Source organism: Solea solea, chromosome 19, assembly GCF_958295425.1.
Source record: "Solea solea chromosome 19, fSolSol10.1, whole genome shotgun sequence".
Classification (NCBI taxonomy): domain Eukaryota; kingdom Metazoa; phylum Chordata; class Actinopteri; order Pleuronectiformes; family Soleidae; genus Solea; species Solea solea.
In genome coordinates, this window is record NC_081152.1 from 16,915,794 (window position 1) to 16,936,914 (window position 21,121).

The following is a 21,121-nucleotide window of genomic DNA, read 5'->3' on the forward strand; positions in this document are numbered from 1 at the left end:
GACCAACACCACAGACTTTCATTAGTCTACAGAGAGGAAGAGGGAAAGAAAGAGAGCAACAGAAAGGTGGCGGGAGAGAGAGAGAGAGAAACTGGGGAGACACTGAATGACAAAGACAGTGGGAGGCATTCAAGAGTCGAGAGAGGGAGGAAGATAGAGGTGGAGGATGAGCAGTGAGATACAGAGAAATGAAGCAGCGGAGACACTGAGAACACTCCGCCACTGGATTAGTCCAATACCAGGGACTTTCATTAAATGGGATAAAGGGAGATGGAGGGTGTCTGAGACCGGGGCAGTCGGTGAATAAGGGATGAGGAGAGAAAGCCAGCGATAAAATAGAGAAGCCAGATAAAAAAATTAATATGCATGTACGGGGTGGAAGCCGGGGCTTGTTAAAGTTGGAAAGGATGCAAACGAGGAGTAAAGGGATTAGGTAAGAGGGAATATAACGGATGACTGGGCAGGATGGAGACTGGAAAAAAAAAAAGAAAAAGAAAAAAATAGATGAGGGAGAGGTGACAGACAGACAGAGAAAACATAAAGAAAGAGACTGGAAGCTGGGGATAAGAAAGAGGAAGGGAAACAGAAAGGGTGAGAAGACAGGCAGAAAGGGGTTTTTAGAGGGGTAGAATGGGGGGGGGGGGTAGAACAACAAGTAGCGAGGATTAACCACTCTGCTGCTCGCACACACACACACACACACACACACACACACACACACACACACACACACATGCAGCTATCCTTTTAAGAACTCACACTGGCATCCATTCATGCCTAAACCAAGTGTTATCCCTCACCTTAACTACGACCACAATTCCAATTTCAGCCCTAAAACTTGGCCAGTTTCCTTTAAGAAAACAAGGTCCTGCCCTCGTTAGGATCAGGTTTTGGTCTCCATGAGGACGACTGGTCATGATAAGGTCCAGTGCTTATTGCCACAAAGGGTCCTAAAGAGATTACAAAATACACAGATGCAGCCTGGGAAGGACACAGTAGTGCCAAACTAATTAGCTGCACACTGAACAACATTTACAATAGAGACAACGTGTGTGCGTGCGTATCTGCGCGTGCTTGTCTGTATCAGAGCAAAATCCATATCTCGACTTGTTGGGCAGTGCATCTGTGTGTGCTTGCACTTCAATAAGACCATGACAAATGAAATGTCCCCCACTCAGCGAGACAATCAATCAACTCCAGGCAATTTTTTTTTTGTTTGTCTTTCCCTCTCCTCCTTTTGTTTTTGATTTCCATATCCCCTCTGCCCTTTATCATAAAGCGGACTCAAACATCCATTAAATGTTTCATCTTACTTCTTGTGTGTTTACAACAGGCTCCAGCTCGCTCTCATTAGAGCCATGGTTGTTTTTGATGAATCAACTGATTGCCTTACACACATAAAATGTCGACCACAGTCTCCCGGGGTCTTTAAAATGGTCCAACCAACAGTTCACAGCACAAGAACATGTCATTTGGAACAGAAAAAGCAGAAAGTTACATGTTTATTTGCTGTAGTATCAAAGTCAGTATCAGCCTACACTGTTGAAATCCCTGAACTTCATATTTTCACTTCATTACTTAGTCTTTTTAGAGCAATTCATGCAACGTCGATTCCTCAACTCGGCAGTCACATTAACCGTAGGTCTGGAGCGCGGGGGATTCATTCGCTCCGCGCGTGTCCGTGTTTACGTTTGAAGTATTTCTAAATCTTGCATCATCAAACACATGTGATTACCCAACAACAAAAAAGAAAAAAAAAAACGATCCGTGGTCAGATCAATAGGACGAGCGTCTGCTTTTTGGAGGAATTTCACATCTCTCGGCTTCTGCGAAAAGGAAAGATTATAAGAGGTGTCGAGTAACCCCCCCTGTTTTAATTTGAATCAGTGGGAAGTGACAGTCACCCACTGACATGTCACCACACTTCAAGCTTGAAAAGGAGGAAATGTCACCTCTTTTTTTTTAACTATGTCTCCTTGTGTGAGCTGCGCTGACAAAAAAGTGTCGGTTTGTTTCTCGAAAGTTTCTCGACAGGCACTGTGAGGGAATGCCAATTTACTCGCTCGGCTTGATGTGTGTTCCTTTTGTTCAGTGACATTTTTCCGCTCCTCAATTACTTTTTTGTGCAACAAATGACTTTAGGTCTTTAAAGTATTTATATACGCTATAGTATGAAAGCTACTGAGAAAGCTGTTGTGACTTTGCGTCGTCCTACATCCACCGGTTTCATATTCAATAAGCCAAAAACATGTTTTTGAGCCCACCACAATCTTGGCTTTATATATACCATACCATAGCAGTTAATCCCAGTTAAGTCCCTCCCTTCCCACGAGTACCACGTCGGGTTCTGTATTCACGAGGCATGAAAAGGTTTCCAGTATCTACCCAGTTCATAATTGAGACCAAGTGATTGTCTTTGCCAAATTTGAAAGGATTCCAGTGCAATTCAACGTCATTTTGAAAGTATTCTTCCGGGAAAGTTCTTGAGATATTTTGTCATGAAAATAAAAATAAAAAAGATATTCTACTTGTGATGGAATAACAATATGAAAGATAAACACAAGTAACAGAGAAACAATGCTCGCTATTGAATCAGGACTTTAAAAACATTTAATTACTGTTGACGTTATTGTGTTCACGCATGTCACGGCCAATCAGACCGGGCGCTGCTGATCCGTCCTCGGAGGCAGACAAGAGTTGATTGACCTTGACGAAAAGTCATCTGGTCTGGTGTAGAACTCATCGTGACAATCCCAAAACCCCCCTGCTCTGCTAAGACGGAGGTGCAGCAGTGAGCCGACAGCTTCTGCAGGAGGATCAGCGCCACAGCAGATGCTGTCTTTTGTGGTTTGTCATCAAAGGAAAATGTGTCTTTGTCGCCATTTGTCTTTTGCTTTTTAATTACGTTGTTTTCTTGTTGTTGACTGATAGGTGACATAATCTGTGTGCGGCAACAAAGCAAAACCAGCATCAAAACAAACACGAATGACATCAATGAAGAGGAAAATCACTATTGCCAAGTTTCCAAATTGTTCATTCATCCAAAAAACGCGTGCGAGCGCAGACCCGCGGTGCATTTGCTGACTGACGACTTCCATTTACGCGGGAACGCGCCGAGTTTCAGTGGGAATCAGAAGAAAAAAAGAACTCACATCACACACAGAGCCAACAGAGTACAGAGCCAATTTCCAGGAGATCAGAAAAGAACATGACAATGACTCTAATTACTTTGTGATTGTTTCCTCAAAGCACCATCAAGCAGCGAAAATCATCTGAAATGGAGTTTGGAGTGTCGCGCCGTAAAACTTTCATCTTCGGTGCATGTTCTGCCGGGTTAATGCGGCACTGCACTACTGTTTGGCTGACGCTTCCAATGCACCGCCAGATGTTGTCTTTGTCATAATGTGTTTTTAATCACCATTCCTGAAGTCAGATGGCAGCAGGCGGCTTCCAATCTGATTTGCATCACTTGTTTCCCCTCATCACTCCTTAACAGCTGAGAGGGTTTCCGACATCAGTCACTCTTAACTAGCCAAACTGTCAAATGTTTCCCAACCCCACGGGCACTTACTGTACGTGCAGCGGGGGCCGTGCACGAACTGGCACTGCCACTTACTGATCGTCATGTTTTAAACATGGCCAGCAGTTATTTTTCATCTTTCAGAGTTTTTCAAAATAAAACATCACAGAAAGACGTTTTTCCTTTCCATGGACTGGGGGTTAGCTTATTTGGAAACTCAAAGGTAGCATCCGTGCTATTTCATAATATCAGTGTCCAGATGTTGTTGTTGTTCAGCATCTGTGCCCATACCAACAGTCACTTACAACCCATATAATGTGATCATCCAGGTCTTCTGCAGCAGTTTGCTTGCTTCCTTATTTCCATAATTTAAACTAAAATGGAACCAGTATCGGTTTTCTGACGTCTCCCTCTTTAGGAGCGGAATTTGTTGGAATGAAAACAAAATAATATGGATAAATTTTGTTCACCTTATGATGGACTCATGATCTGCCCAGGATGAACCCTACATCCAGCCCAGTGTTAGCTGGGACTGGTCCTGACTGGTTTATAACCAACTGGTTAAAGGAATACTTCACCAATTAGCATTTAGCTTTGTATTTATAGAATAGAGATTAGTATTTTTGAAAAATTGTGCTTCCCAACCTCAGAGTCGAGAACTATCTTCATTCTTTTTTTTGTTACATGCCCACCAGTGACACACTGCAATGCTAATTTCGCACTTTTTAGACCCACTCGTAGAGGGACAAGACCTCCTTTCCAGAATGTAAACAGTGTCCGCCAATATTTACGCTAACAGGACCAAGTATCACTGGTGGGCACGTAACAAAAAAAAGAATATAAATCTAAAGAATCTAAAGAAGCTAAATGAAAACTGGTGAAGTATTCCTTTAATGCACGCATGGTGAACACTGGTGCGTCGTCACACCATCAGTCAAAATGACTTTTCTGTCCACACTTAGTGCCATCTTTCAGACTGTAAGTGTGTAACGCTCCTACTCCATATTATATTTCGTTATCTTGACAGTCTATTTTATTCCCCTTTATTCTCGTCCTTGCGCTTTCATCCTTCAAATAGCACTTCAAAGAAGGCGCCGCGGTGCTCTGACCTCGCAAAACCTGCTCCTCTAACATCCCACGAGCCACAGCTAGGTCTTTTAGAAACATAGCCAACTATGACACACGGGGTTAGAAAAAGTTTAGGTTACATTTCCAAACACCCCTGAGAGAAAAGGAGAAGACGACACATTGACGTACGAGACGCCCGAGGCTCGCACTGTGCCTATAGAATGCATACCGTGCTTTACTGTATTTGGGGTTGGGTTTATTGGTTCCATGCCACACTTTATTTGGCAGTATCAACATTCACTATTGGCATGGAGAAAACAGAGTCCATAAGAAATTAGATCAGCGAGAGAGGCTTACAAATGTAAACAACCTCCCGGGAAATTGAGAGGCCTCGCGGGCATGGCATGAGTCCACAAAGCGATGATAGGTATCTGTGAATAGTGACAAAGGAGGAGCTCGCCACTGAGTTCACATCCTCTACGTGACATTCATTCAACAACCTCTGCATTAAAGCCTTAAACTATTCAATGCAGTCTTTCACTCATCACTTTATAACCGACTGAAACCAAGCCTTTGTGGTTTTATTTGCAATGTTTTTCCAAGGTCTTTGCTTCTGTTGCAGGGAAATAAACTAACGTCTATGAAAGGCCACAGCTTTCACCGACGATACAATTTTAATTTAAGTCTGACATTTGTACAGTTTTTCTCAATCAATTAGGAGCATCTACTTAACCTTTACCAGACAACATTGTGTGTACCTATTATCTATGCTTAACCTTTTGCAAATTGTTGTATTTATTCAGTGTGCTGTAGACACAATAAAACAACAAAGGGCTGTTTTATTGATTGTGGAGGAAAACTCAAAATTAATCTGAAAGTTGAATTTATTTTAATCCACTGTGGTTTCTGAAAAAGGAGCTGAAGTCTGCTTTAGCTTTGGACAGAACAATGATATATACAAACATTAGCAGGGTTTGCACCACTGCTAAATCTGAGACGTTCAGTGACGATACTCAAATATGTCCCCCCACCTGCAAACATCAGCTGTAAGAGAGGGGGCGGGAGCAGCTTTGTTATAATATATAACGTTTGTATTTCTTGTCCAAACCACGTCAAAGTCACTGAACACACTGGTGCCCATATTAAGGTCGTTTTCACACCTAATAGTCTCCACTAGACTCGGTTCAATTGTGACGTACTTTCGCACTTCCGAACCTTTTGAATAACGTATTCCCCTCCTCGCCTGAGGCGGCGCCGCATCAAGAACTACTGAAGGAGAAGCCGAGACAAACAATGAACAAGAAAACTCGCTCTTCTGTAGGTTAATGCATCAAATCCTATTGTTTTATGTAACCATACGACACATTTACACTGCAACAACGCGCTCAGCCGTTTCTCGCGGCTGTCGCTCTACACACGTGTATGTTTTGGCTTGTGTTTACCCACAATTCCCTCCGCTGCCTGCATTTGGTTCACTTCAGGCGCATCGGAGTTTGGTTGCGCATTCGTACCTCCCCAAACGAACCAGACGTTCCAAGCAAAGAAGGCTGCCGTGAGTCACCTGCCAAATTTGCCGCCAGTCAAGCGAACCAGTGGAAAAGTTACGCGCTTAACAGCCATACAGACAGACATTCCTTGCATTTATAGATGGAGTAGACGCTTTAACTTGCAGCAAAACCGCGCAACATCAGTTTTACTCTCCTAATGAGTCAAGAGGGCATTCAAAATGGATGCAAGGCCAACACTTTCTTAAGGTTCAAGTTTGTATATTTAACAGTTATCTGAATTTTGGATAAAAAAGAAAAAAGTCGGAACCCTTACCACAACTTACTCTCCTCTCACTTTCTTCCTCCTTTCCCTGTCAATCTTTTCTCTTTTTTCCTCTGCCTTCTCTTTTGGTCTCACACTCTCTCTCACCCTCCCTCCCTCCCTTCCCTCCACTCTTCACTGGCCTCTTCAAAGGTAAGAGGCCGCCAGCACGATTTCAGCATGAGAACCACACCAATGATCAGAAATGTCAGCACCTCAGTCACACACACACACACACACACACACACTCTCACACGTCCACATGTCATTAGGGAGGTCCACATGGCTCATATAAAAGCTCGTCCTGCAGGAAGGGAGCCGGGCACAGAGGAAGGAGAGCAGGGGGGGGGGGGGAGAAGAGAGGGAGAGAGGGAGAGAGGGGACGAAAAAAGAAAGTGTTAGAGCAAAGAGAGAAGAAGGGAGGGAGGAGGTGAAGACTGGATTGTAAAAGCAGGTAGGAAGGGAGGGAGGGAATGAAGGGGAGGAGGCAAAGGAGAGACAGGGATGAGGAGGGATGTACTGTACACAGAGGGTGAATTCTGAGGATTATCGGTCACCAGAGGGTTGCTCTGACACTCGCTGTGTGTGTGTGTGTGTGTGCTCTTACTAAATCACTTCCTCCTGTTCAGCCCTGCGCCTGTTTTTACTGGAACAGCTCCAACACCTTTTAACAAACACACTACCTGTCAATCCCTCTTTCCTTCCTCAAACTGCCCCACTCATCTCATTTGTCTTCATTTCTCCCTATTTTTTTTTTAACTCTTTTTGGGTCATTTATTCTATACTGTTTCATCATACAGTTCATTCTCCCTCCATTGCTTGCTCTTCTCCTTCATTTCCTGCAGTACCCCCATCACACCACCTCCATTTCTAGCTGTGTTCCTCCTCCTTTGTTTCAACTAAAGTCATGGATGAAAACATGGGAAGTAAAAAAAAACAAAGAATAAATGAATACAAGCCGTTTGAGAGAAAGGCAGGAAGCGGAAGAGAAGTGAAGGGAATAGCAAAGACAAAAAAAAAAAAGGGAGGATGTATGATTTTTGGCACGAGTAGCCACATTACCAGAAACACACAGACAGGGCAGTGGGAGAAGAGCAGGGCTACACAATCTGAGCAGACAGACTGACAGAGGAGGAGTTAGCTGAAATGGCCCAGAGAGGGTGAGATGTTATACAGTAACTGAGGGGAGTTCGATCACAGGGAGACAAAACAAGTATAATGCAGGAGTGAAGAGCCGCGCAGAGCAGAGCAGAGCAGAGCAGAAAGGTTGAGAGAGAATGAAGAAAAAAAAAAAAGGCTGGGACAGTGTGGAAGAACAGCACGGGAGAGAGAGGGAGGCGAAGCTGAGGCGGAGAAGGAGTCTATACTCGGATCAATGGATGGCCTGTCCTCTGCTGCGTCTGCATTTCCTCTGCTTCACACAATAAGGCCTTCTCAGGGAACGTTAGTGCGTGTGTGTGAGAGGCAGCGTGAATGGATGTGCGCATGTTTGTGCTGCTGTGTGAGAGGCAGAATGTCATTCAGAGTGAAAACGACACACACACACACACACACACACACACTCTGGGCTTCCCTTAATATTAGAGGTCAGTGGTCAGCCTTTGAATGGGAATTTTCAATCCGTAGTAGGGAACTTTATTCATATCAGAGTGAGTGTCAGAGGTGTTTTTTTTTCATCTGAGTGTAAGAGGTAGAGTGTGTGTGTGTGTTTAGACGATACTATATACGGCGCTTCCTTAGTGTTTGACCTCCCGCTTTGACTCGGCTTCAGCTCTGATTCATCGGTTCTTTACACGAGTCGTCCCCCCAGAACTATTCCACTGTCAAAGGGGATGTTTTCATATTCAGTCCAGAGCTTAAATGTCCCTGAAAGAGGGGGGGGAATTTGTTTTGCAGTGGGCAGTGCAAAAATAATCACACTAATTCAATATAGTCACAAAAAACAAGTTCATAAGAGCTGTCAGTAAAGTGCAATCATGTCCGAGCCGGTATCTGCTTTCGACTTTGTCCCGACTCACAGTTCAAACTGTACGCAGACGACTCAGTGTTTTCACTAATTGATCAGACGACACGTTCGCAAATGGACGCGTGATTGATGCACACGCGGAGATAAAAGCTTTCGGCTCATCACAGAAGCGACTAAGAGGACGAGCGTAAGCGCAAACACGCGGGGGGGAAGAAAGAAACTGTGTGATCTGATGAGCTTGTTGCAATCAGCGCACAGTGTGACGAACGCTGGGACACAGATGAAGGCCTCATCGTCCACGCTGCATAATTAGGCGACTCATGAGTTCTGTATTTCCAAATGTGGGCCGAAAAAAATTCATGGGAGCAATTTGTTACGTTTAAATTGGCTCTGTAGCTCCGAATAAGCAATATAAATGTACATTTCAGTCACAAATTGCAGAAAATGTTTGTGTTTATTCGTGTAATTTGTCAGGGGAAAAAAAAATAAATTTCTTCCCTATGTGGCATGTTGAAAGTTTGTCAAATGAACCCCATTAACTATGACGGGGAACATTCATAATTTCTGAGCTTTGTTGGCTCACTCATCACTCAAACTGCAGCAGCTATGCAAACACCAATATTGCGGAAACAGTGAGTGAACCTAAAGCCATTTATTTAACTGAAGTGTCTCATATGCTCCAGTTTTCCAGCTTCATTTATGAATGAAATCAGTGCAAATGGAACCTCTTCTGGTTCTGGAGTTCCACTGAGAATGAACTTTTCCGTCAGTAAATCAGGTTTATACCAACTATACGTGAGTGTGTGTGTGAGCCAAACTCAGCCTTCCTGTTGCCAATCTGTTTTTTCACCATCTTATGCTTGATATCTCCCCAACACCGAGCCTAAATTGAAATGTACTGCTCCGCTACGTCTTAACCTCAGCCGGGGCCTCTTTCTTTTTTCCTGCGATTCTACATGGTCTCAGTTTATTTTTGGAGACAAGTGATTTGGCCGGAGACAGACAGCAGTCTGTGTGCGGGTCGCGAGGCCACGAGAACACAAGGCCACGGCCGCGCTTTGGACCTGTGCGGGGGGAATCGGTGAGAGAGGGGGAGAGATAGGGTGAGACAGTGTGTGACGGGGCGTGTGCATGTGTGTCCTCCAGCAGCCATGATGCATTAGTGTAACCTGATCCCTCTCCTCCCCTGTGAGCCCTAACCTTGAGGCAGACAGAGAGATGCAGGTTGCAAAGCCGTATTCTTTTATAAATGAGCCTGTTGAGTTTCATCACGGAATCTGTCTCGAATAAGAAAAACCAAGCCTGGGAGCATCGCACTGTTAATGATCCATTATGTTTGGAGTTTAGCAGTCAGTCGTCAATTTGTATTTTGCATTTCATTTATTTATTTTCCACTCTTCTGCTCTTATTGTTGTTTATTCGTGGTAGAATTCAATGTAATTACCTTACCTATAAGTTTATTAATAGCTTATGGCTCAAAATATGATTTTCCTTCAATATATTCATATATACAATAAAATCCAAATGTCTGAGACAACATTTCCCTCCAGGAATGGGAAGTAATTTTTTATTTTTTTTTAAATTCAGCATTTTTGAACTATGGGACGATATATGGACGTTCTTATTAAAAAACACTTGCAATAACTCGACTGTGGTGACATTGGGGATTATCGCTAACGGAGAAGTTAGTTCATATTTCATGTGATTGTCTTAAAAACGCTCACCAATATACAGTTTATAGTTCAGTTCCAGTCAGCGGACGCTAACACCTTCACTAACTAACTAACTGACCTCGTGATTTACAGCAATCCTATTTTAAAATCCCTGTTTTTCATTTGAAAATTAGTAGTAATTTTTGCCACCATAATACCATGAATTACAAGGATTCTGGTCTAGACAACCTAGAGCTGAAACAATTACTCGATTAATCGGTTAATAAATTAATCGTCAACTTTTATTAATCATCGATGAATTGGTTTGAAGCTTATTTCATGATTAAATCAAGATTTCTGAATGTTTCAGTTTCTTACATGTGAATGTTTTCTTTGTTTCTTTGCTCCATACGACGAAGAAATCATTAAACGTGAATCATCATCATTGTTTTTTAACGTTTTTTTTAATGGACCGAACGATTGATTGCGAAAATAATCGTCAGTTGCAGCTCTAATACAACCATTGCTTTACAGTATATAGTATATAGTTAAAATGCAGTAGCTTCCATTGCAGTGCAATGTTGTACTTATTTGGATTCAAGGCTCCTGCACGCCAAGTTAAACCACATATTACAGAATGAAAGCCTTCTCACTACAAACCAGATAAAACAATAACGGGGAAGAGACGTTGTAGCACATCCCTTTACTTCATTATCCAGAGAATAAAAAAAACCACGTCATGCCTCAGAGTCATTCCTTTCATTAAGAAACCTGGGCTGTTATTGGCCTAGGTACAAACCTCACAATTGAAAGTCTTCCATCTTGAACACATTTAATAATAATGGGGTATTATTCCTCATCCTATTCCCCTACATTAAATATTGCTATTCCCAGAGCCCATTAGGAAACTTAATCATCGATAGCTGTGATTCACTGCCGAGAAATAATTACACTTGATGAGATTCGCAGATAATTCGCGGGATGATCACATGGTCCCGTCTGTCTTTATTCCACTGTTTTAGTCGCTGTGATGTGTGACTCAAGTCGCGGATTTCAAAGCAAACCGGGCAGCAACGCGACATGAAAAGAGAAATTTAAACCAGGAAGAGGAGAAGATGAAAAGAGGTGGAAAAAAAGACAAAAGGGTATAAAAATAGACGCACAATAAATCATTTACATACATACGCGGGGGGGGGGGGTAAGGTCATCAAGGTTTAAATATTCATTATGGGTGTCAAGTCGGAAGCTTTTATATCTGGTTGGATACGGTTTCACTTCTCTGCTCATTTCGGGATTATGTTTGCTGAATTATGCATCAGAATAAACAGTTAGAAATTCATGGTGTTTGTGCGCTTCATTTGTTTTCTCTCTTTACGGTGAGCCGGAGGTCGTGTGGGGCGGCAGGAGCAGTCAGGGTTCGAGGGGGTTAAATCCCACCGGAGTCACTCATGAACTCGGGTCAGCATTAAACAGAGTAAAGATGAGATTCACAGAGCAAGAGATATAACGACGGTAGGAGAGGACGGTTCAGAGGAGGCAGAGACAGAGACCTTAGATGCTCGTTTGTGTCAGAATATGGAGCTATTTAACCCATCATTTATCCAAACAAGGAGTTTATGGTTTAAAAAGAACAGGTGGTTATTAAAGTTGGCACTTAATTGGATCTATTGGATAGTGCACATAATTAGTTGAACCTTTCTCTAGTGTTCCAGGCGTTTGTGATCTTATGCGACCATAAAATCACCCCTGTATTTGAGTTTATCTCAATTCAGTGACAGATGATTTGTTCGGACGTGTAGTTTGGAGGATATCGTGAGGTCGATATTTCAGAATCAGAATCGCTTCAGGAAAGTAGTGAAATCTGTCACTGGAGGAAGTTTAAACATCGTCTAAAGAGGCCAAAATATTATGAACACTTGTTAAATTACAACGTGAAGGGAACCATATTGGATTTTCACTGTTTTTTTTTTCCTGTTGCCCTGCATATGCCCCGTCCCTCACCTTTTTTATCATTATTATTCCTCTCTACTTTTTCATCTGCTCTTATTTGTTTTCCTCCCTGCACTTCCTGTCTCTCCTCGCTCGCCATTTATCAAGGGCCGCATCTACTCTCCATCCCCATCTATATCTCTTTCCTGTTCCCTTTTTTTTTTTTTTCTACTGTCCATTCAACCCCCACCACCTTTTTTCCTCTGGCCCTATCTTTCTTCCGTCTTCTCTTCCTCTTCACTCGTTTCTCTTTTAGTCTCTCTATTATACCCCCCCCCCCCCTCCCCTTCCACTCTCTGATGAGTGTCCTGTTCCCTCTCTCTCTGGGAGTAGCAGACCTCCTGACGGCTAAGTATTGATCCTCCCATCTCCATCTCTCCCTCTCTCCCTCCCTACCTCTCTCTCTCTTCTTCTCTCTCTCTCAAACACACGCACACATGCATTAGGGTGACAAGATAAAAGGGTTTGTATGCCCCAAGGCAAAGGCAGCTAAACCTGAGACCAGAGGCTCTCAGCCTCCAGCAAACATATCGAGAACAGAAACCTATAACAAACCCAAGGCTGTGTTTACACTCCTGACCAAAAAAAAAAAAAAAACTATTATTACATTTATTTGCAACAAGCTTTTATTTTATTTTATTTCATTTTTTTTTCTTAAATCTGACAGTTAAGCCTCGGCATGAAATAACACGAGTCTTGCAGAATCACTGCAGTTTGAAAACATTCTTCGGCTGTTGATTTAGAAAGCTGAGGGAAACCAGCGCGCTCCAGTCTCTGTGAGGGAAAATTTCCGGATCATAATGCTATTTATAATCTGTGCCTTAGGGCAAATACTTGACTCTAACTGGAAGATGTTCCTTGTTTTTGTGTGTGTGTGTGTGTGTGTGTGTATGTATCTGTGTAAAAGACAGTTCCAGCAAAGCTGTGTTGGAGACTGTGGCCGTTCTGTGATACATACAGTATGTAAACAACTGAAAACAAGAAAAAAGGGGGAATTTTTTAAGTTTCAATTTACATGTGTTATATTCAAAAGGGGCTTAAGATGCAAACACACACACGCACGCACGCACGCACGCACACACACACACACACACACACACACACACACACTTCACTCTGCCTGTACTGTATGTCAATGCTATCACAATGAACACAGTATAGCAAGGCTCTGTCCACATATTTGTGTCATTTGTTTTATAAAAACATCAATTCCTCTTCGCCTACACATCTGGCATCCATTCTACTACGTTTTGAGACCCTCAAAACACTGCTGGTCCTGGTTTTGGTCTGAAAACTCATCAATATCATTGTGGTTTCTGGTAGTATGTGTAAGGGTAACAGAAACTGAAGAGACTGACATGTGGAAGCAGAAATGCTCAGCAGGACGAACCTGAATCTGGATCAGTCTGTAGATACGAGAAGATGATTCAGGTCCATATTAGATCGACACACAATACTAGATCAGATCTGCTCCTTTTCTAGTTTCACTTCTTCTCCAAGAGGATTCTCCAGGCCTCTGCTTCAGAGCTGAAGAAACGTCTTCAATCCTCTTCAAGAAAAACTCAACTAGATCAGGTTCCTGAAGGTTCTACGATGTAGGTTCTACATCGTCGAATTCTACCCCGAACTGATGATCTTCAATCATCTTCAAGAAAAACTCAACTAGATCAGGTTCCTGAAGGTTCCACATTGTAGGTTCTACATCATGGAATTCTCAGGAACCTGATCTAGATGACTATAAAACCTTCACAGATATCTGGGTTTATCTTCCTCTGGACAAGCAGACACTAAACATTATGGGAACAATAATGTCGATGTCACGTTACCCTGGATCAGTCTGTAGATATGAGAAGATGATTCAGGTCCATATCAGCTAGACATACAATACTGGATTAGTTCGATTTCTAGTTTCACTTCTTCTCCAAGAGGCTTCTCCAGGCCTCTGCTTCAGAACTGAAGAAACCAATTCAAACACCTTCAAACCTGATCTAGTTGTAGATGACTATAAAAGTTTCACAGATATCTGGGTGTCTCTTCCTCTGGACGAACAGACCCTAAAAATGATGCTTACGATAGTGTAGATGCTCACATTACCATTACAGGCTCTTACAATGCAGTCAAGAGCAGAATTACTCAAACACTATACATGAAATAAAATCAACGATCAATGAAGTCCAATGTGACCATCTTTTTTTTTCTCACTGGCATGACCAGAATTTAGGATGTACGACGCTTTTGTCAACAGCAGAGCGACTGCGTTCACTTCAGATGGGAATTCTGCCCCGAACTGAGGCGCTGTTAGTGCTGTACCCCCGTCCACTGCAACCCAAAGCTAATAAGAGGTTGTAAAGAATCGATACCTGGCACGAAAAACAATGTGACTTTCAGCTGCCGGGGCCACATCAATCACTCTTATTACCATTAGCTCATCTCTCGACACCAACTTGGACGTCTCTCGTCTGCCCCTCCCAGTCTCTCTCCACCTCTATGTCACTCCTCCACCTCCCTCTCTCTCTCTCTTTCTCTCTCTCCTCCTTTCTCCCTCTCTCGCTGCCAGCTCAGCGGATGCCCCTTGTCACAGCTCCGATTTCAGCCTTCTGAAGTTTCCTAATTGATCGCAATTAGAGCCGCTACAGAGCAGAGGGGTGGTGGGGGGGGGGGGCAGACAAACGGAGATGAGGGAGGAGAGAAAGTGCGTGCATGTGTGTGTGTGTGTGTATGACGGAAGGACACACACACACACACACACACACACACCGGGATAAAAAGAGAGATTAAAATCAATGAGTCTGTTTTGAAAGTGGTTGTATTAGCAACTGGACTACATTTGACCACAGACTGCTGGGGTAGTAAAACAAGAAATGGGGGAGTGACAGAGAATGAGAGAAATAAAGAGACCAAATTAATCAAATATATTAACATGTATTACAGGGTTGTTGTTTTTTTATTTGGAATGATAGAGAATTATAAATGTAACAAAAAAAAATTAAGTGAATATAAACAGGTGAATTCTGTTTTGTTTGGTTTTGGGAAGTACAGGAAAGAGGGGGTCTACGAAAACAGGAGCTACATGTGGAGAAGCTGATGAAATTGATAATTAAAATCTATTATGAAAGAAAGTGAGTGTGAGTTTCTTGTTTTTTTAACGAGCTACGTATAAATACACCAAAAGAAGGCTGAGCTCTCCCGATACCATTCACGGCTCTTTGAAATTTGGTAAACACTGACAAGAGGTGCAACAGTTCTTCCTAGAGGTTTCAATTAGCACGTTAAAAGTGAACTCGTGCAGCTGCAACATCAAGGAAAATTAGAAATCATTATCTGTGTGGATGTAAAAAGAAATCTAAATTGTAACAAGTTGGCACCGAGTGCATAGATCATAATTCGCGAGGTGGGAAGGCACAGAGAGGGATAAGTTGGGGTTGAAATCAAGTGACGCGGACACAAGTGTTTGCGGTGAGAAATGTAGTAGCCATGAATGAATGAGATGGGGAGCAAGGGATTTGTAATAGAGAGATAGAGAGGCAGAATGACAAAGACCAAGAATAACAATGGTGCCAAAGCCTCTTCCATCCTCCCAGCAAACGTCCCTTATCCCCTTTTTTCTCTCATTTAAATTCCTCTCCATTGTCATTTCAATCCTGTCCTAACCCCCCACTGCCTGGCAACACACACGCACACACACACACACATGGACATTAGAGCACACATGCATTGACCTCCAGCAGCAACCAGGGAACATCCCAGGGAGCTGGACTCACACAACTTTGCTAATCCCTATCAATGGGCACGCACACACACACACACACACACACGCACACACACTTGTACACACTCACAGTGTTTGCTGGAAAGATAGGCTCGAGTTTCCTCAGGCTGCAGATGTCAACCTGACCCTAGCCATGCTAACATGGGTGCGGAATAGCAAGCAGCTTGTCACAAGGCATCCAGTGTCTTGTCAGCATTACAAGGCCAAGCAGGCTAGCGCTGGGCGCTCACTTGCGCCCTGTCAACATGTATAGACGATACAGCTGTATAGATTTGAATTCCGTTCCCTGCCTTAACGGGGCTTATAACCACAACACGCGAGCCTGTCAGCAACGGTGTGTTACAGAGCAGACACACTGCCCCTCAGTAGCATTAGCCTCCGCTGCCTTCAAACAAAGCTGTCGAACAGCAGAAGCAGGGCTAGAGAATAATGTTCTGTCAGCATAGACAGGACATGGCTGGGTTAATAGAATTCCTTGGCTTATCACTCCCTTGTCAGCGATTCTAGGTCACAGAGACGGCACCCGTTGCTGATCCTAATATTCCATTGTCAATGTGCACGGGCTAAATCTGGACTGTCAAGAAAGCCTGGGATCATGCGAGAAAGAGAGAGACAATGAAATGATGCCTCTTCTGCAATTTCACCGCGGCGGTGTTGTTCTTTGCCTTATCACTCGCATGTCAACGAGAGTACGGGGAAAAAAAGACGGCCACTCATGACGGCAGGAGTGGTGCCTGGCCTCAGTTTAGCATCACAAGAACAAATTGTCCACCTTATCTCCGAGTGTTTGAGAGTCTGTCAAAAACAAAAGGCAGACAAGACCTCCAAGAAGACTTCTAATTTGTTTAAGTTCTTATAAATTCACGAGATTAACTTTATTTTGATGTACTCTCACATTAATAGACTGGACTGGTAACATTTCAATTGTTTACAATTGTTTTCAGAGATAAAGAGTTCCATAATTGAATGACAATTTTCTTACATAGTGCATTCTGCAGCCTCCTTCAGGCGGAAAGAAATAATCAGTCACTTTGTTTATGCGATCACTTTTATACCACAAATAAACACATTTACTGGGAACTTGATATGAATCACGTAAACACAACTTTGGAGTTTGCCGATTGCTCTTCCAATAAACAACGTAGCGCAAACAGCCTGTAGTATCAAAACCGGTTACAAATATTCACAGATGCACTGCACCGCTCAACCTTTCTCAGACACATCAGACCTGCGAGAGCTTTATTTATTTGTGGGGAATTTTCGTGAGAATGCAAATGACCAAATCAGTTAGGGAGACTTTTACTCAGTGAACTCACAGTGAACAAAAAGTCTGTGTAATGTGCAAACAGATACAAGCTGGAACTTTGTGGCAGACTGACATTTTGACACGTCACAGTAGACACAGCAGCTGGGACACGTCAACTCAACTGTTTTCTGTAAGATCTGTAGTTTTTTTTTTTTCCATCAGTGATGAGTCATAAAGATTGATGTGAAAAATGTCACATGTGGTTCCTTGGTGGTTTTCAATGGCACGTTGAACTTCACACGCTGGACAGGTTCTCGCCTCATGCTAGATTTTGACCTATAGCTGTTTAGAAAACTGGAAATCAGGGGCGTTTGATGCTTGCATATATGACTACAGTGACCTTTCCTGCAAGGCTGGTTGAGGGAAATGAAGTAGAAATAATTTGCATGGGCAAACAGTGACATGAAGTGAATAAAAAGCACAGTATAATCATGTTGTGGGGGTACATTTTTTTTTTTGTACGTATGTCACAGCTGCTTGTGAAATATGATTATCCATCCATCTCCTACTACCACTTTGAGGGTTGCAGGTGCCAATCCCAGGTGATATAGGGTGAAAGGCGGGGTCACACCCTGGACAGGTCGCCAGACAAACAACAATTCACTCTCACACTCACACTCACACCTACGGTCAATTTAGGGCCTAATCTGCATGTTTTTGGACTGTGGGAGGAAACCAGAGAACCTGGAGAAAACCTGTGCAAACACGGGGAGAACATGCCAACTCCATGCAGAAAGACCCTTGTTCCAACCGGGTCACAAACCCAGGTCTTCTTGCTGCAAAGGCTAACCGCTACGAGAAATGGTCAGATTATTATAACATAGCTATAATAAAGACAAAGAAAAATAAATTTAATATAGTCAAACTTGATCTACACTACAAAATGAATATGTGTGTACTTTGAAGTCTCTCTCTCTCCCTCCCTCTCCCTCCCTCTCCCTCTCTATGTAAAGGTGATTCTGGCGACAGGGCGACCCAGAGGGATCAAAACACACTATCTCACATTACCGACGACCTCACACACTGACACTTGCAGGCCCGCAGATGAATGCGCTGGCACTAGTGTAGATGACACGGCGGTGTCTTCAGCTGCTCTCTCGCACACACTCGCATGAACTTCTTTAGACATTACCCAGAGGACCCCGTGTGCGTAAATGCAAATGACCGAGTCGGTTGAATCCGACATTAAGCAGACTTTACCCTGCCAGCTCGCGAGCACAAAGCCCGTGTAATGTCCGATTAGGCCCATGTGTGAATACAGCTGGTTATCGTCTCAAGAATTCACAGCAAAAACCCAGTTGATGACGTCGCTATTCTGCCACCTAAGCCCCACCCACCACCACCACCTCCTCCTGAACCAAATGCTGGATTTCCACTAACATCTCACAGACGGTTCTGATTGAGTGCAGCTTGTGTGAAAAGTCATTGAATCAAGTCTAAACATCTTCACTGTGTCATGTGAAGCACTGGATGTTTGTTTGTGTGTTTGATGACTGCCGCGAGAAGGCTGAGTAATCATTCTGACCTCTACTTTTTAGTAGGCAGGTTCTGTGTGTGGTTCTGTGTGTGTCGAGTTGTGTTGAGCTGCAAAAAAAAAACGAAAAAAAAAACCTTGGCATTGGAGCCAATTTAGTGGCAAATCAAAACCATTCAGTGGTGGAGAGAGACAAAAAAAAAGAATCTCTTTGCCGAGGTCTGTGGAAGTGTGAAAAATAGGGTTCCTCCGCTGCCAGTAATGTTGTTATGCTGAACCCTTCACGGAAAGGATGTTCTTTTCGACAGCGACCGCACAATTGCGAGCTGAGAAAAAAGATTTGTTACAAATATGGGAATAAAAGTGCAAAAATAGTAAAAAAAATAACTTCCACTCTCATTAACTAGGCTAATTTGGAACAGACAAACAGCCTTTGGAGACTACGTCCACACTCGTGTTGGATAACACCCAATAAGGAAGTAAAGTAAATTACTTTTGAAGGACTTTATTCATACATGCTAAAATGCAAAGCAGGAGTTTTCACAACCAAAATCAGGTTTGAAATACGAGCAACTTCACCATTTTTGGAGGCTCTTAAACTCTGAGGTCATGTGGAGAAAAATGTGCAACTCTGCACATAGCTTTTATCTCGCGAGTTCACTCACTGGTGTTGTGCTTCTAAAATGTCACCTCTTTGTTTATTCTAGTTATGCAACATGACACATATGCTTCGCTTTGCCGAAAGCAAAGATGTCCTGTCGGCGGGGCGGTGGGATTGAATTCTTGGACGTAATTGCAGTTAAGGCAAAGACAGAATTTGCGGAGTGATTACATTGCTTTGCAGCGCGTTTGGCAGCGGTAGCTCGGAGCGTCTGCGCGCTCGTGTCCTCGGTTTAAACCTCTCGCTGCACCAGCAAGAGAAAGAGGAAGAACCTGTCTGCAAAAAAGACTCCCCCGCTTCCCCCCTCCCCCCTCCCCATTTCACTGACTGTAGACACGACTCCTCTTAAGCAAAGACCCCGCAACCGTTAATTTCCGCACCGCTGCCGAGCATGTGGAAAAATTTGCATTTGCTAATTCTGTATGCAAACATCATGTGTCAATCAAAAAAATAAATCTGTCGGCTTCCGCGAGCCAGCCTTTCAATTTAAAGTTTAAATGAGTGGCATTAAAGTTTATCCCCGGGTTTCTGGGGAGCGAATAAAAGTGAGTACACATACTATTAATGTTCAAAGCATAGCGGCAGCCGTGGACTTCCCTGTGTGTAACCTTATAGCCCTGAGCTGTCAGTGTAAATGCATGGCTGTGGCCTGTGTGGAATCTGGATATCAGTGTGTGTGTGTGTGTGTGTGAGTGTGTCCACGCTGTCTGCGTATTGTCTGAGTTGACGGTGTGTAACGTCTGCATGCAAACATGTCCAAAGCGCCCGTGTCCAAACATCAACATGTGTCTTTGTGTGTGTGTGTGTCACTGGTTTTTCAGTACAAAGCAACTTTATCCGCCTTTATGCGGCCCTTTCAACACCCCCGCTAGCCACACACACACACACGCATACACAAACATACATCACGCATCCTTTTGCTGACACGCACATGTCACCACGGCGGCCAGATACAGCCAGACAAGACAAGCTCCTGACAGAGAAGCAGAGACCACCATACTGGCAGAGCCAGAGCGAGGACAGCTGTTGCGATTCGTGAATCACAAAAAAAATAAAAAATAAACGACAACATTTTCAAATGAGTCAAAACAACTAAAAATTAATTTGGGGGAATTTTCCGCAGTGACGGGGAAAAAGACCAAGCGGTTTACGCTTCCATACAGTTTCCCTCGTTTGGACACATGCTGGACAGGTTCATGGCATTTCTGAGGCTTCTCACACATGTGGTTCCCATTGTAGATTTTTGATTTCATACAGAGCCACTCGACGCTCGGCTATCATCTCGGCGGCGGTGATTTCATGTGATGGGCAGAGCAAATGTACAAGGCGACATGAGTGGTGTTTTTGTGCACAAGCTCCAACAAAGACAACGTCAATCTTACCTTTGACGGGACGAAACGTCAGGACGATCCTCGTCTTCGCCCTGTCAACAAACAAGCCCAGAGTTATTAATCTGATATGTGGTCAGTCAAACAAAGGCACTTAGTTCACCACCAAGTGCTTTTGGGACATTTTAGTTCAACACCATAAATAATGTTAATCTAATAATAAAGCCTTTTAAATGCAACGGAAATGCTAGAAATGTGTGTTCGGAGGGTTTGTAGTCGGCTAAAAAAAAAAAATCAAACAAAGTACTGCGCCACTGAATAAATTGCATTAATGAGCTAAGGTTTTGTATAAATACTAGAATCTGGAAGGAAAAACAACATCAATCAGCTCAAACAACATTAGAGAAGCATCTAATGAGTGATTTTTACTCTCTACGCCTAATCATTTTTGATTATGTAACGGTGAGCACTTAATCAGGTCGCATTCAAGCAGTATACAGGAAGTGAAAATATACATATGTATGCAGCCTGCAGGGAGTTCAGTGCAGTCTTATCTACTCTGTGCATTCATTCCTCCCT

At 43.2% G+C, this 21,121-nt stretch overlaps 1 protein-coding gene across 1 annotated transcript in view; it reads right to left on the reverse strand.

Moving 5' to 3' along the window:
• Positions 1-21,121, reverse strand: part of cntfr (ciliary neurotrophic factor receptor) — a 224,248-nt gene that overhangs the window by 169,192 nt on the left and 33,935 nt on the right. Inside the window, exon 2 of the mRNA XM_058616938.1 lies at positions 20,597-20,637. The gene's annotated coding sequence lies outside the window, so the exon portion shown is untranslated. The remainder of the gene's footprint in view (positions 1-20,596; positions 20,638-21,121) is intronic.